Source organism: Gorilla gorilla, chromosome 20 (genome assembly GCF_029281585.2).
Source record: "Gorilla gorilla gorilla isolate KB3781 chromosome 20, NHGRI_mGorGor1-v2.1_pri, whole genome shotgun sequence".
Lineage (NCBI taxonomy): Eukaryota > Metazoa > Chordata > Mammalia > Primates > Hominidae > Gorilla > Gorilla gorilla.
Window position 1 is genome coordinate 54,086,406 of NC_073244.2, and position 17,126 is coordinate 54,103,531.

Sequence of the window (17,126 nt, forward strand, 5' to 3'; positions counted from 1 at the left end):
AGTAGTTAGAAGAAAGAGCATGATCGTAATAGGAAACTAAAAACTCTGCATCTATTTCAATATTTCAATATATTTAAGCCTGTCTTATATTAAAAAATCCCCTTTTTGAACTCTACTTCTCTTACTGGCTTCTACCGTATCACTCTCTTCTTTTTTTAGAAACAAACATTTATTTATTTATGGTTATTATTTTTTTTTGAGACAGTATCTCGCTCTGTTGCCCAGGCTGGAGTGCAGTGTTGCAATCTCGGTTTACCGCAACCTACTACCGAGTTCAAGCAATTCTCCTGCCTCAGCCTCTCAAGTAGCTGGGACTACAGGCATGTACCACCACGCCCGGCTAATTTTTGTATTTTTAGTAGAGACGGGGTTTCACTATATTGGCCATGCTGGTCTCAAACTCCTGACCTCAGGTGATCCGCTCTCCTCGGCCTCCCAGATTGCTGGGATTACAGGCTTGAGCCACCGTGCCTGGCCTAAACTAATACTTAAAAAGAGTTTATAGTTACTATCTCCATTTACTTATCTCCCATCTACTCCTGAGCATCCTAGAGTAGATTTATTCCCGTTGCGCAACCAAAACTACTCTTACCAGCGTCGCCAATGATGACACAGTTGCAAAATAGAATGACCCTTTCACCCTTGTTTTACTTGGCGTTGCAGCCCACTTACCACAGTCTGCCAGTGCTTTGCTTTGGAACTGCCGCTCTGGCCCTCACACTGTTGGGTTCTCTTCTACCTCTTCGGCCGTTCCTTTTGAGTTTTCCTTACCACCTTCTCTGATGTGTCCATTCCATTCCTTAAATGTCATTTGTCTTTAGGGTTCTGTCCTAATGTCCTCTTCTCTTTCTATATACTCATGTTCCCTCTGTGACTTCAGTTATAATTGATACCTGATGAATGGCCCATCTCTCTCTCTCTCTCTTTTTTTTTTTTTGAGATGGTGTCTTGCTCTGTTGCCCCGGCTGGAATGCAGTGGTGTGATCTCGGCTCACTGCAACCTCTGCCTCCTGGGTTCATGCCATTTTCCTGCCTCAGCCTCCCGAGTAGCTGGGACTACAGGTGCCCACCACCACGCCTGGCTAATTTTTTGTATTTTTAGGAGAGACGGGGTTTCACTGTGTTAGCCAGGATGGTCTCGATCTCCTGACCTTGTGATCTGCCCGCCTCGGCCTCCCAAAGTGCTGGGATTACAGGCGTGAGCCATCACGCCAGCCATCTCTCTCTCTCTTTAAACAGAGGTGGGGTCTTACTCTTTCGCCCAGGCTAGAATGCAGTGGTGCGATCATAGCTCACTATAACTTTTAACTCCTGGACTCAAGCAATCCTTCCACTTTAGCATCCCAAAGTGCTGGGATACAGATGTGAGCCACTGTGCCCAGCTAATTTTTTTTTTTTTTTTTTTTTTTAGAGACAGAGTCTCGCTCTGTTGCCCGGGCTGGAATGCAGTGGCGCAATCTCAGCTCACTGCAAGCTCTGCCTCCCGGGTTCACTCCATTCTCCTGCCTCAGCCTCCCGAGTAGCTGGGACTACAGGTGCCCGCCACCACGCCCAGCTAATTTTTTTGTATTTTTAGTAGAGATGGGGTTTCACCGTGTTAGCCAGGATGGTCTCCATCTCCTGACCTCGTGATCCGCCCACCTCGGCCTCCCAAAGTGCTGGGATTACAGGTGTGAGCCACCGTGCCTGGCCAACTGTGCCCAGCTAATTAAAAACTTTTTTTTTTTTTTTTGGTAGAGACAGGGTCTTGCTATGTTGCACAGGCTGATCTTGAACTCCTCTGGCTTCGAGCTATTCAGCTACCTAAGCCTTTCAAAGGGCTGGGGTTACAGGTGTGAGCGACTGTGCCTGTCCTCCATCTCTCTCGTTCTCTCTCTCTTTTTTTTTTTTTTGAGACAGAGTCTCCGTTTGTCGCCCAGGCTGGAGTGCAGTGACATGATCTCTGCTCACTGAAACCTCTGCCTCCCGGGTTCAAGCGATTCTCCTGCCTCAGCCTCCCAGGTAGCTGAGATTACGGGTGCCCACCACCACACCTGGCTAGTTTTTGTATTTTTAGTGGAGACAGCGTTTCCCCTTGTTGGCCAGGCTGGTCTCCAACTACTGACCTCAAGTGCTCCGCCTGCCTTGGCCTCCCAAAGTGCTGGAATTACAGGTGTGAGCCACTGCACCCAGCCCTCCATCTCTCTGGAATTGTATATCTCAACAGTTTATTGGACATCTGCTTTTGAATATGCAACATGTCCAAAAAAACCGAACTTTTCTTGCCTCTAAACTTGATTGTTTAAAACAAAATTTTAGCCAGGTGCAGCAGCTCACACCTGTAATCCCAGCACTTTTGGGAGGCTGAGGCGGGAGGATTGCTTGAGTCCAGGAGTTTGTGACCAAGCAAAGAGTAAGACCCCATCTCTATTTAAAGAGAGACAGAGATGGCTGGGCGCGATGGCTCATGCCTGTGACCTGGGCAACATAATAAGACTTCATGTCTTAAAAAAAAAAATTAGCTCGCCGTGGTGGCATGTGCCTATAGTACCAGGTACTCAGGAGGTCGGGATTGCTTGAGCCCCGGAGGTTGAGTCTGCAGTGAACTGTGATCACATGACTGCACTGTAGCCTAGGGGACAGAGTGAGACCCTGTCTCAAAAAATTAAAAAAAAAATTTTAGTGGATGGTACCCCACAATGATCCACACCAGAAATCTGGCCACCATCTTTGATTACTCTTTTATCATCCCCACATCTAGTCAATCACTCAGTCTTGACAATACTACCTGCTAAATATCTCTCAAGCTGTCCACTTCTTTTTCCAACCTTACTCACACTACTGATTCAGCCATTTCCTTTTCTAGATCACTGCAGCAGCCTTCTCTCTGATTCCACTTTTTTGTCTTCAGTCTAATTCCATGCCACTCTAATTCATTTTCTGCAGTGTGGGTGAAGTGGATGTATGAAACAAAATTCTAATCACATTTTCCCTAATATTAAAGCCCTTTAAATGGTTCTCTGTTGCCCTCAGGATGCACTTTGATCTCTTCAATAGGGCCCCCAAGCTTTTTTGTTGTTGTTGTTATATTACAAATTTAAAAGAACTCAGTCTTCTCCAGCTTCATCTGTGCTAATCCTGCCCCCACCTTTCCCCCATTCTTGTACTCCAGGTACACAACACATACTTTAATTCCTTAAATACCCCTGTTCTCTATTGTATCTGGGCCTTTACACTTATTCTATCTGCCTAGAATGCTCCTGTTACGCCTCTTTCTTATCAACTTTAGTTATCTTTGGTTTAGACATCCCTTCTTCTGTGCTATGCTATGCTAACACCCCAACCCCAGGTCATGCTTCTGAAGTACCCAGTACTTACCCCTGTGTAGCGCTTACCATGCCCTCTCAAGATTACCTGGTGAATGTATTGTAAGCATTTTGTATGCAGGGACTACATGTCTCACTGTTGAATCCTGGGTCCTAGAAAAGTAGCTATCACATAATAGATGCTCAGTAAATACACATCGTTACTTTGGCTATGTTTGCCATTAAATCAATTAAACAAGTGGTACAAAGCTGGTAGGGAATGACCAAAAATGGGGTCCTAGGCTTTGATGTTAGGTTTTTTTTTAAAAAAAGTAAAGTCAAAGTTCAGATTATTGCAGTTTTACAGGTTGGCTATGGGTCTTAATGGGCTTATGGGATATTACAACTGAATCTAAACTCTGTCCAGCTGGTACAGTCTTTATCCAGGCGTCAGTGTTCTTTTTTTTTCTTAAAAAAAAAAAAAGCTTTATTGAGATATAATTTATATGCCATACCACTCACCCATTTAAAGTATATTCCTCAATGATTTTTTTCCAGAGCAAGAGTGGAATTTTATTTTATTTTTATTTATTTATTTTTTTAAAAAATGGCCATGCGTCTGCTCTTTAATGTTTTTCTATGATATATTAAAATAAAAACAAAGTTTCAGTCTCTTCACAAGAAGTAATTTATATTCTCTGAATTTTTTCAGCCACAACAACTGGATTCTCTTTTCTGATTTTTGCTGCAGCTTCTGCTTTGTAATCATATGGACAGTTGTGCTTGTCAGAGTTAACGGTGAAGTCCACAAAACAAATTTCCACGTCGGCAGTCAAACCCTGTAAGACCAACTTTCTTTCTGCACATGAAACATCTGTTTTTCTTTGGTTTGGGCAATTCAGGAGCTTTTTCTTCACTCTGAGAAGTACTGGGCTGAAAAACTGATGGACTGGGCTGAGTGACAACTGGCTCTCACACCTCTGTTTTCGGGGTAGTTATTTTGTCCTCTGTTGAAATGCTCATTTCTGTCATTTGCTGAGTTACAGGCAAGGCAGCCGCAGGCACATTTCTTGATTTTTCAGATGTGCTGCCAGCAGCACCTTCACAGTTGTTTAAGCTAGTGTCTGCTCTCTGTACAGATGCAGAATCTGAGGTAGGACTGTTGGAACCACTAGCTGTCCCCATTGGGCTCATTCTGCCACTATTCTGCTGCCTCTGAAGATGTTCTTTGTAGCAAACTGAACACATTCCATTTGTCCTAGGATTTCCATAAAAGCCACATCCTGTGCTACACAGCATGGGCCCCGGGGTCTGGTTAGTCTCCTGAGCCATATTTTTCTGCCAGGTCTGAGTTCCAACCATCCCCATGGCCAAAGGGATTTTATTTTATTTTTAAGATGGAGTCTTGCTCTTGTCGTCCAGGGTGGAGTGCAATGGTGTGATTTCGGCTCACTGCAACCTCTGCCTCCTGGGTTCAAACGATTCTCCTGCCTCAGCCTCCTGAGCAGCTGGGATTACAGGCGCCTGCCACCACGCCCAGCTAATTTTTTTTTTTTGTATTTTTAATAGAGATGGGGTTTCACCATGTTGGCCAGGCTGGTCTCCAACTCCTGACCTCAGGTGAACCACCCACCTCGGCTTCCCAAAGTGCTTGGGATTACAGGTGTAAGCCACCACGCCTGGCTGGAAGTTTATTTTTAAAAGTCTTCAGAAAATAAAAAAAGAGAAAGTATGCTTGGAAGACACCCAACTGCGTGACTTGAAGAACAACTGCCTGATTTTTAGTATAGTCACAGAATTGTGTAACTGTCACCATAATCAATCTTCAGAACATATTCATCACCCCAACAAGAGACCCCATACCCATTAGTAATCACTCCTTTTTTCACCCCACCCTTCAGCCTCCTCTCTCCAGCCCCTGGGAACCCTAATCTACTTGTTTGTTTCTGTGAACTTGCCTATTCTCAATATTTCATATAAATGGAATAGTATGTGTTCTTGTGACTGGCTTCTTTCACTTAGCATAATATTTTCAAGCTTTATCCATGTTGTATCATGTATCAATACTTTATTTCTTTTTATTTTTTACTTAAAATTCTTTTCCTATACAGATGAAGTCTCACTGTATTACCCAGGCTGGTCTCAAACAACTGGGCTCTAGCGATCCTCCCACCTTGGCCTTTCAAATTGTTGGGATTATAGGTGTGAGCCACTGTGCCCAGCCCCGTTTCTTTTTATTGCCAAATAATCTTCCGTTATATGTATATACCACGTTTTGTAAATCCATTCATCAGTTGGTGGACATTTGAGTTGTTTCTGCTTTTGGCTATTACAAACAATGCTGCTTATGAACATTTTTTTTCTTTCTAAGAGATGGAGTGTTGTTCGGCTCACTGAAACCTCCGTCTTTCCAGTTCAAATGATTCTCCTGGCCCAGCCTCCGGAGTAGCTGGGATTACAGGTGTACACAACTACACCCAGCTAATATTGGTATTTTTAGTAGAGACGCAGTTTCACCATGTTGGCCAGGCTGGTCTTGAACTCCTGAGCTCAAGTGATCTGCCCACCTCAGCCTCCCAAAGTGCTGGGATTACAGGGGTGAGCCATCAAGCCCAGCCGTGGACATCTGTGTATGAGTTTTTGTATAGACATGTTTTTATTTCTCTTGGGTATATACCTAGGAGTGCAATTGTTGGGTCATATTATTACCAGAATGGGGTCCTGATCAAGTCCCCAACAGAGGGTTCTTGGATCTTACACAGGAAAGAAGTCAGGGTAAGTCTGTAGAGTAAAGTGAAAGCAAGTTTATTAGAGAAGAAACAAAAGAATGGCTGGTCCATAGGCAGAGCAGCCCTGAGGGCTGCTGGTTGGATATTTTTATGGTTATTTCTTGATTATATGCTACATATGGGGTGGATTATTCATGAGTTTTCCAGGAAAGGGGTGGCGATTTCTTGGAACTGAGGGTTCCTTTTCCTTTTTGACCATTTAGGGTAACTTCTAGACATTGCCATGGTATTTGTAAACTGTCGTGGCACTGGTGGGAGTGTCTTCTAGCATGGTTACACATTATAATTAGTGTATAAAGAGCAATGAGGACAACCAGAAGTCAGTTCCATCTGTATCTTGGTTTGGGCGTGTTTTGGCCAGCTTCTTTACTGCATCCTGTTTTATCAGTGGGGTCTTTGTGACCTGTATTTTGTGCTGACCACCTATCTCATCCTGCAACTAAGAATGCCTAATCTGGGAATGCAGCCCAGCAGGTCTCAGCTTTATTTTACCCAGACCCTGTTGAAGATGGAGTTGCTCTGGTTCAAACACCTCTGACATATTTCCCCCCTCCTTTTTACAAGGGGATCTTTAATCCTAAGGGTTGCGGAGGGGCAAAGATCCATCTACTGTAACTTCTTTAGGCTGACTAGGGGCAATGATATTCCTGCCTATTAGGGTCTCTTGTATCCAGGGTAGAGAGGAGCTCAGTCAGAAAGCCTCAGTATGGTGAGGGCCCTTCATAACTCTGAGTTCTGACAAAAGGTGATATCTGAAAGACTAATAAGTGCTCAATTTAAGAAAACATTGAATAAGCTTATCTTGCATTTTTACACAAAGAATATGACAGCAATATATTCCACAAAAGTAAAGCGAAATAAGTAAAATTATTCCAAGTGAACTAAATAAGAAAGCTTTTCATGAACGGGGCAGTTGTTGGAACCAAGCTGATACAGTCACTCGCTGATTCCAATACATGCCCAGAATTAAGATACTGATCCAGATTTTTACATTACCTTCCTCTTTTGTTTCTTTTGAGCAGCAGCCAGAGATCACTGGTTGGTTCACAGGAAGAAGCAGAGTCAGTCTAAATTGCAGAAAAAACTCAACAGATGAGACTAGAATCTAATAACAGGTGTATCACGGTTTTTGAAAAATAATTTTTCTCTAATTCCCATTTTTATTAAAAACAAATCATGGTAGGACTCATTTATTTGCAAACTAAGTTTTAGTCTTATTATACTAGGTCTGATTATTTGTATAAAGTGCAGCAAGAGTAATTATTTGCCATATAGGCTCTTTTTAAATTGGATTTGATGGAACTTTGTTCCATAAGGAATCTCAGATTAGAGCTTTTAAAGCACTGATCCTAGCCACGGGTTTGTACCTTCAAATACTTGTATGAATTGGGTACATTTCTTTCCTCTCAATTTCCCAGGATAACTGGGACTCCTGGGCCAGAAAGTGACATTTTTGGCCAGGTGTGGTCGTCACACCTGTAACCCCAGCACTTTTGGAGGCTGAGGTGGGTTGATTACTTGATGTCAGGAGTTTGAGACCAGCCTGGCCAACATGGTGAAAAGCCTGTCTCTACTAATAATACAAAAAAATATTTAGCCTGGCATCGTGGCACATGCCTGTAATCCCAGCTGCTCAGAGGCTGAGTTAGGAGAATCACTTGAACCTGGGAGGCGGAGGTTGCAGTAAGCCAAGATCATATCACTGCACTCCAGCCTGGGTGACAGAGTGAAACACTCTCTCAAAAAAAAAAAAAAAAAAAGAAAGTGACATTCTTTACTTACCACAGGTCAGGATCCCTGTACAAGGACTGCATAGACAAGGCACGAGGCCAGTTTTCCCAGGGGGCTTTTTCTGACTCTGTAAGTCAACTTTGATTCCTTAAAAGTAGTCTTTTTGTACCTGGCATGCCATTCCAGTCAAAGCCTTCATAAAAGAACCATTGTCTCCAATGGTGTCCTGTTACGAAAGAAAACATTCTTATTGTACTTGTGCAAATATTGCCATAGTTAAGAATACTTACAGTTTCCAAATTTTGGAGAAATGAGGTAGGGAGAAAGAAATATGCTCCAAATTTTCTTTATAGGAATGTATTTTACTTGTTAAAAGCTGTAAATAGCTCAAAAGAAAAGTATTCTTGACTCTGAAAAGACAGAAAGGATCAGCAATGTTTTAGGCAAAAAGTCATAAAAAGATTATTTTCATCTTTTGTTAGTTCAGTCTATGCAATTAGTTCCTGTTTCACTCAACATTTATGTACACATTAGTTTTCCAAGAGAGTCTTTGAAGTTCTTTCTTCTCTATTTTAATGGCACACTTTCCAAAGTTATCAAAGGCCTGCATTTAAGAGTACTCATCAGAGTCCTATAGCTGATTATAAACTGTCCTTTAAAGAGGATCAAAATAAGACAACAATTGTCTGTGGATGACAAAAATTATTATGGCAGTCATGGTTACTTCTGTGGCATACAACAATTTTACAAAACAATTATAATTATTACTGATAATATACACTAAGTCATATCAGTATTATAGGAGTATAGCATAATTTTGGAAAACATACCAATAACACATTTATACAAATACACCCCAAAGAAAGCCAAACACTATTTCATATTTGACAGTGCTTCCTGTATGATTTTAATATACCAAATAAGCCAAATATGTCTCTTTTGGACTTTAGGGTACCTGATATCTAAAGGATTAATCAGGTCAGAAAAAGGCAACTTATAATTTGATTTTGGAAAGTTTTCAAATATTAAAGGTTTAAAATACTTGATATAAAATAGAATCCCAGCACACCGTAAGTCATTGAGCCAAAATGATAACTCAAAGATTTTAAAAAGGGAAAAACCTGGCCGGGAATGGTGGCTCATGCCTGTAATCCCAGCACTTTGGGAGGCTGAGGTGGGCGGATCATAAGGTCAGGAGTTTGAGATCAGCCTGGCCAATATGGTGAAACCCCGTCTCACTAAAAATACAAAAAATTAGCCAGGCATGATGGTGCATGCCTGTAATCCCAGCTACTCGGGAGGCTGAGGCAGGAGATTTGCTTGAACCTGGGAGGCGGAGGTTTCAGTGAGTCAAGATTGTGCCACTGCACTCCAGCCTGGGTGACAGAGTGAGACTCTACCTGAAAAAAAAAAAAAGGGGGGAAAACCTTTACTCATTGATAGAGGGAAGACTTAGCTTTCCAAATAATTTTCTCTTTTCTTTCATTCTTTTTCCTGTAGTTTATTCAAAAGGCAAACAAAAATCTTTCATTAAAAAAAATTACACAAAAATCTTGTTCAAGAGTGAAAGCCAAGTCTCACCTTTATGTTAGTGTACTATATTGATGTTAAATCCAGTTCTTAATAAAACCTAATAGACAGATCTGTTCAGGTGCAATGGCTCATGCCTGTAATCCTAACACTTTGGGAGGCTGAGGCAGGAGAATCACTTGAGCCCAGGAGTTCAAGACCAGCCTGGGCAACACAGTGAGACCCTGTCTCTTAAAAAAAAAAAATCTTTTTTTTTTTTTGAGACGGAGTCTTACTCTGTCACCAGGCTGGAGTGCAGTGGTGTGATCTTGGCTCACTGCAATTTCTGCCTTCCAGGTTCATGCCATTCCCCTGCCTCAGCCTCCCGAGTAGCTGGGATTACAGGTGTGCATCGCCACACCCAGCTAATTTTTGTATTTTTAGTAGAGACAGGATTTCACCATGTTGGCCAGGATGGTCTTCATCTCCTGACCTTATGATCCACCCGCCTTGGCCTCCCGCAGTGCTGGGATTACAGGCGTAAGCCACCGTGCCTGGCCAAAAAAAAAAATCTTATACACAAATCTGCCTAATCTTAATCGTTTTATCATAAGGTAAGGTTCTTATAAACCTTTTATAACTCTTTACAGTTTTTTTTTGGTTAAAGAATAGAACCATGCTCTAAGAAAGCCATGTTATGCTTTTATTCCAATGTTCAATTTACAGATAAATTGAATAATACCCCTTTAATTTTAGCCAATATCTTTTCATACAGAATTTCTTTTACAACACTAATCTTTCATAAACCTTTCACAACTTACTCAAACATCAGCTTTATCCTATCCTTTAACTCTCTAAATTAGGGAAAAAAACACATCCCCATACTTTCTTATAATCTTTTACCAAAAACACATTCTACTTTCCTTATATACCTTGCATGTAAAACTGTTTCTCTAGTAGTCTCAATTACATATGTTACAATGTTAACTCTTAGCAACTTTTATTTTTGGTGAAAGACCTGGTAAGTAAGCAATTTTATTTATGTACCAGGTGTGTAGCCTAGGACACCAGACAGAAATGCAGATAAGGTCTGACTATTTCCAACATAGATGGGCATGGATAACTCCGTATGTCCCCAGGCCTTACCTAGAATCTAGCTACAAAGCAGGTAAGTTGTACAAGTATCAAAAGTCAAAGAAGTAGTTTATAACCTTAAACCATCTAGCAAAGATAGTATTTGACCTGCCTAATTTAGACTAAATGTCTTAAGTGTTGAAGATGTTTTTATTTTACCAATAATCTTGAAAAGTGTCTTTATTTTATAAAGATTACTAAAGTCACGTGAACTAAAAGGCATTAAAGTTTTTATTTTTCTGACAAAATATTTGATTTCAGCACTTTTCTTAAAGCCAATTAATTGGAGCTTTTTATATAAATACCACACACACAACACATATAAATACACAGACAAGAAAAACAAAAACAAGAACAAAAAACAAAACTTAGATACACAGACAGAAGCAGAACCAATAGTTGTAAGATTTTTCATTTGCCAGTTTTTAAGTTTTTCTTTCCCATTTTATGAACCCTATCATGACTTACACAGACCATCTAGACTTTCTAACTTGTCTTACATTTCCCTTTTTCCTAAATAATCAGTCATTCTACTTTAGGACAAGGATTTACCATACAAGATCTTTTCTCACATAATATTTCTTTTCTTTATAACTTTCCTTACCAAAAATACATCTTCATATCCATAAGTTTCTTCACACCTCTCTCCCCTACTGTTTTTTTCTCTTTCTACCTTTTTTCTGTTTTCTTCTGTCCCCTGTCCTAATTGTCAGCTAAGCAATACTAAATTACATTTCCAAAGGGCCAACTCTTAGATGAAACAAAATAGAGAATTCATATTTTATTCAAACCAAGGAAAAATGGTGTGAATAACAGTTCAGTTAAGACAGCCAGGGCCAGGCGTGGTGGCTTATGCCTGTAATCCCAGCACTTTGGGAGGCCAAGTTGGGTGGATTACCTGAGGTCAGGAGTTTGTGATCAGCCTGGCCAACATGGTGAAACCCCGTCTCTAATAAAAAAATACAAAATTAGCTGGACGTGATGGCGGGTGCCTGTAATCCCAGCTACTCGGGAGGCTGAGGCAGGAGAAACACTTGAACCTGGGAGGTGGAGGTTGCAGTGAGCCGAGATTGCACCATTGCACTCCAGCCTTGGAAACAAGAGCAAAACTCTGTCTCAAAAAAAAAAAAAAAAAAAAAAAAAAAAGACAGCTAGGAAAAACATACACTCTTACACATGGAGATTTCTCTAAGGATGTAAGTTAAGTTAATTACTGACTGGCTTTAGGGTGGAGCCTTTTAAAGAACAATGCCAGGAAAGCATGCGGTTTCTAGAGCCTAATAAGCAGACACAGCTGGAAGGCAAAACAGATTCCCCAAGAATTAACGGACCCATTTTTTTTTTTTTGAGATGGAGTCTCGCTCTGTCGTCCAGGCTGGAGTGCAGTGGCACGGTCTCAGCTCACTGCAAGCTCCCCATCCTGGGTTCACACCATTCTCCTGCCTCAGCCTCCCGAGTAGCTGGGACCACAGGTGCCCGCCACCACACCTGGCTAATTTTTTGTATTTTTAGTAGAGACGGGGTTTCACCATGCCAGCCAGGATGGTCTCTAATCTCCTGACCTCGTGATCCGCCCGCCTCGGCCTCCCAAAGTGCTGGGATTACAGGCATGAGCCACCACGCCCTGCCAAGGGACCCATTTTTGTACTGGATCCTGGATCCCAAAAAAGAGGTAATCAGCCCATCTACCATGGGAGACTTATCTCTCAGTGGGAGTTGCTGATGTTTCCATACCTTTTAGGTGGCTGAGAGCATGTTTCTCTGATCCAAACATGCAAAGAGCTGAGTATCCCCCCATAACTGCCATTAGCCGTCCCTTAAATGTATTTCCTACCTGGTTATTACACATGGAGGCTAAAAGCTCTCTCATAATGCAAAGTAATTTCTTTTTTTTCTTTTTTGAGACAGAGTTTCTCTCTTGTTGCCCAGGCTGGAGTGCAATGGTGCAATCTCGGCTCACTGCAACCTCCGCCTCCCAGGTTCAAGCAATTCTCCTGCCTCAGCCTCCCGAGTAGCTGGGATTATAGGCATGTGCCACCATGCCCGGCTAATTTTGTATTTTTAGTAGAGACGGGGTTTCTCCATGTTGAGGCTGGTCTCAAACTCCTGACCTCAGGTGATCCACCTGCCTCGGCCTCCCAAAGTGCGGGGATTACAGGCGTGAGCCACTGCACCCAGCCAATGCAAAGTAATTTCTGATACCCCCCAAAAATAAAAATGTCAGGTAATGCAATGCAAAACAGAACACAGCCTTAGATTTTGAGAGGCATCTATCCGCTTTTATTTTATATTTTTTGAGACAGAGTCTTGCTCTGTCACCCAGGCTGGAGTGCAGTGGTGTAATCTCAGCTCACTGCAAACTCCGCCTCATGAGTTAAAGCAATTCTCTGCCTCAGCCTCCCAAGTAGCTGGGATTACAGGCGCCCGCCACCATGCTCAGCTAATTTTTGTATTTTTAGTAGAGATGAGGTTTCAGTATCTTGGCCAGGCTGGTCTTGAACTCCTGACCTCGTGATCCACCTGCCTCGGCCTCCCAAAGTGCTGGGATTACAGGTGTGAGCCACCGTGCCCGGCCTATCCACTTCTAATTGCTGGGGTTCCATGAAGAAAAGAGAAGTTTCCCTAAAATGGGGTCTATGTCACCCCTGTTTTTCCCAAGGAGTCCCAGCTGTTAGAAATTATCTTAGGTCCTCTTATGTGGGCATGAAGGTGGCAAGAATAAAAACTGGAGAAAGAGAATTCAGTCGTCTGAGAAGAAAAAGTTTTTGTTTTTGTTTTTTCCAGAAAAGTAAGATCCAAGAAAAAAACCATAAAGGCCTTTAAAACGTATGCATAGCTTGGACATCTGCTTTAAATTAAGCCAGCTTTTAACCAAATCTCTTATTACTGGACTCTAGTTAAGACAGCCAATATTTCTGGCTTTTGGACTTTACCAAAGGTAACTTCCCAGATGAAACCAATAAGTTTTAACTAAGGTTATGACTTAACTGTGGGTGTACCGGGTATTTCCAAAGAGTTGGTAAGCAGTTTTTACAAGATATAGAATCTCTAAAGGTAGCACAGAGAAAGGAAAATTTGAGAAGGGAAGCCAGAAGTTGTTCATGGATGGGGGCACATGTTCTCAGGATCTCCTGAGGGTTATGTCATGGGCAAAAACAAACAAACAAAAAGTAATAAAAATAAAAAATAAAAAAGAAGTTCATGGAGAGGAAAAGAATTAATAAATGGTAAAGGTCACACAAATAAACCAGAAAGGACTTATTCCCCAGGCTGGAAATTGAACCCAGGCCACCATTGTGAAAAGATGAAATCTTAGCTACTGAGCTACAACATTGGGCAGTTTCTGTTATTCTTCCCAGAAGGAGCCTAGAGCAGCCAATTTTGAACTTGCTAAGGCTTTTAACTGCTCAAGATAATTTTTAGGGCTGTGACATGAGCCCCCAAATTCCTGCCCTCCAGATGGCAGAGACCAAGAGAAAGTACCATGGTTACAATGTCAGACTCCCAAGGACATAAAACAAGATGAAGGAGAAACCTCATCCAGGTTTTTGGTTTGGTTGTTTTGTTTTTTGGTTTCATTAACCAGCAGCAATTTGTAACTGAACAGCTTTCTGGGGTGGCTTGAACAGAGGCCTTACAGGGGTCCTTGGCCTGCATTCTATCCTGTGGTATCTCTTTTTATGACAGAACGACACAGAAAGACAAATTCATAGCACAAATTACACTGGATTTGTTACAGCCTAAGATTAGCTTCATAAATCCTTTTTCCCAGTAATGAAAACTTTGCAGAGGAGATAAAAAGTGATTTTTACTATGCATTCAACTGGTTTGCGCAGAGAGAGAGAGGAAAGGGAAGGGAGAGGGAGAAAAGCATTGCCTGCAGCAGGGCAGGGGAGGCAAGGAGCTCGGGGGGCCAGGGAAAGACCCACCCATTGCAGCGACACTGGATCAAATGTTCAGGCAGCTGATCGTCAGTCTTGAAGGGATCTTTTCTGGTAGTCTCATTGGCTCTCAAGTTTCCCCCTTTAGGGAGAAAAAAGCTCCCTGTGTCCCACGATCCTGTACATGCCTAATCCTATCACTCATAGCCTTCAGCAAAGAGCGCAAGGCAGATTAATCCAAAGAGAATAGTGGTTAACATCCCGTAGTACCAAATCCATTTTTAACCAAGAACAATGTTACCAAGGGAGACCTCTAACTCCCTATGTCTTAGGAGGGACTCTGACCTTCCTAAGTTGAGCCTTTAACCCAAGTTCGGACAAGCGTCTTTGCCCTTTACTGTGATGGGCCTTTTAACCCCTTATGCCTGCCTGTCTGTCTGTCTGTCTGTCTGTCTGCCTGCCTTCCTTCCTGCCTGCCTGCCTTCCTTCCTTCCTTCCTTCCTTCCTTCCTTCCTTCCTTCCTTCCTTCCTCCCTCCCTCCCTCCCTCTCTCCCCCTTTCCCTCCTTCCCTTCCATCTTCCTTCCTCCCTCCCTCCCTTCCTTCCTTCCTTTTCTCTTTTAATATATAAAAATTTTTAGCTAATCTTCTCTGTATCAGTCCAATTTTAGTATATGTGTTGCTGAAGCGAGCACAACCCGCTATGTCTTAGGAGGTATTCTAACCCTTTCAGGTTGGGCCTCTAACCCAATTTTGTCCTTTACCGAGGATAAAATGTACCCCAGCACTTACCCAGAGTCAGCCAATTGGTGCTGCGTGGATAATTTTCCTTTGGAGTCGGTGGTCTCTCCAGTATTGTCCCTTCATGGTTCTCTGGAAGATGTTATGGGAAATGGGTCCCAATCCAGACCCCAAGAGAGGGTTATTGGATCTTGCACAAGAAAGAATTCAGGGCAAGTCCATAAAGTGAAAGCAAATTTATTAGAGAAGTAAAGAAACAAAAGAATGGCTGCTCCATAGGTAGAGCAGCCCTGAGTGCTGCTAGTTGGCTATTTCTATGGTTATTTTTTGATCATGTGCTAAATATAGGGTGAATTATTCACGAGTTTTCCAAGGAAGGGGCAGGGATTTCTCAGAACTGAGGGCTCCTCTTTTTTTTTAGACCATATAGGGTAACTTCCAGACATTGCCATGGCATTTGCAAACTGCCGTGGTGCTGGGGGGAGTGTCTTCTAGCATGCTAATACATTATAATTAGTGTATAATGAGCAGTGAGAGCAACCAGAGGTCAGTTTCATCGCTATCTTGGTTTTGGTGGGTTTTGACCACCTTCTTTACTGCATCCTGTTTTATCAGCAGGGGATTTGTGACCTGTATCTTGTGTTGACCTTCTAGCTCATCCTGCAGCTAAGAATGCCTAACCTCCTGGGAACGCAGCCCAGCAGGTCTCAGCCTCATTTTACCCAGCCCCAGTTCAATATGGAGTTGCTCTGGTTCAAACACCTCTGACAGTATGGAGGGTTTACAATTCTTAAGAAGAGAGAAGTTGCTGAGCTTTAGAGAATAAGCTGAAACATGCATGAAGCACTAATGACTCTTGCCCTGTACTTTGTTACTTTAGTGATAAATTTTACAGCTGGTTCTTTGAATAATTTACATTAATGAAGTTTCTCTGTCTGATGTGAAGTAGCCAGTGAATAAGCAAAGCCTAATTCTCCAATAAAGATAATAAAGCCCTTCTTGAGTTAAATGGAAGTGGGAGAATGTCATGTCTGTTTCTGTCCATTTCCATTCCTGCTCCTTCTCCTCTGGACGAAACAGGGCTGGCTGATGGAGTTAACCAGGAAGGCTTCAAATGGGGAAATTGGCTCATTTAAACTCCTGCTAGTATTAAACTGTTCCTCAGTCCTATGTAAGTTAAGACAAAAAAGTTATGAAACTCATGTGAGTTACAGGTATAGGATTCTGTTAACAAGTATATCATATCCAGATAAATATGGGCACCTTAAAAGTAGTTGTCCTGGGAATAAGTACACATCTATTCAAAAAATTCTGTCATCATTACTCAAAATATTTTGGTCAACTTGCCATGTAGAGTTACTTTCAAAACCAGTCTGAGGCCTACAAGAAAATCAGTTTCACTTCCTTATAATCACACTTAGGATTTCAGATACTTGCTACTCTGTTTATGTTTATTGGCCTTTTTTAAATAGTTACCCCTTTTTATTTCTCTAGCCCCAAGCAAGGAAAACTCTGGGTTCACATAGTGCTCCAAGTACAGGACAAGGCTCACATCATACAGAGCCTAAGCAATGAAGAAAGATCGGCATGCTTCACAAGACTTTGACCTTTAAACAAAGCATGGTCAGTCTGTTTTCTCCAGTGTCCTGTTTCTGCTTTGTGATCCCCTGCCCCACTCTTTTTGTATTAAAGAACCCTTAAACCTGAGGCTGGGGACATGGCCTTGAATTGTCCTCTCAGAGGAAACTGGGAGAATGGGTAGAGAGAGGTACTTCAGAGGTCTCTTTTTCCTTCTGCTCGTGGGTAGTTAGTTAATGATCTACCAGCAGTCCCCACTCTTGGGGAGACTGGGATCATGTTCCAGCCCCACATCACAGCTTAGGGCAGAGGGCACTTTGTACACAGAGGGAGCTGCATCTGACTTTCCTACTTCATCTGTAGAGTCAGTAGCCAATCTGTGGTCTTGCATGTTCTCAGTTTTCAGGCTCCGGATATGAAAATGGATCTTTCAATTTTCTTTCTCTCTGAGTCTGCTCTGAGGGAAAATGAGGACGTTTAC

The 17,126-nt window shown here is 42.1% G+C and overlaps 1 long non-coding RNA gene and 1 pseudogene across 1 annotated transcript in view; one reads left to right on the plus strand and one right to left on the minus strand.

Annotated features, from left to right (window-relative positions):
* Positions 1-17,126, plus strand: part of LOC129528551 (uncharacterized) — a 105,731-nt gene that overhangs the window by 54,042 nt on the left and 34,563 nt on the right. The gene's annotated exons all lie outside the window — the stretch shown is intronic.
* Positions 3,949-4,629, minus strand: LOC101149269 (AN1-type zinc finger protein 5-like; annotated as a pseudogene).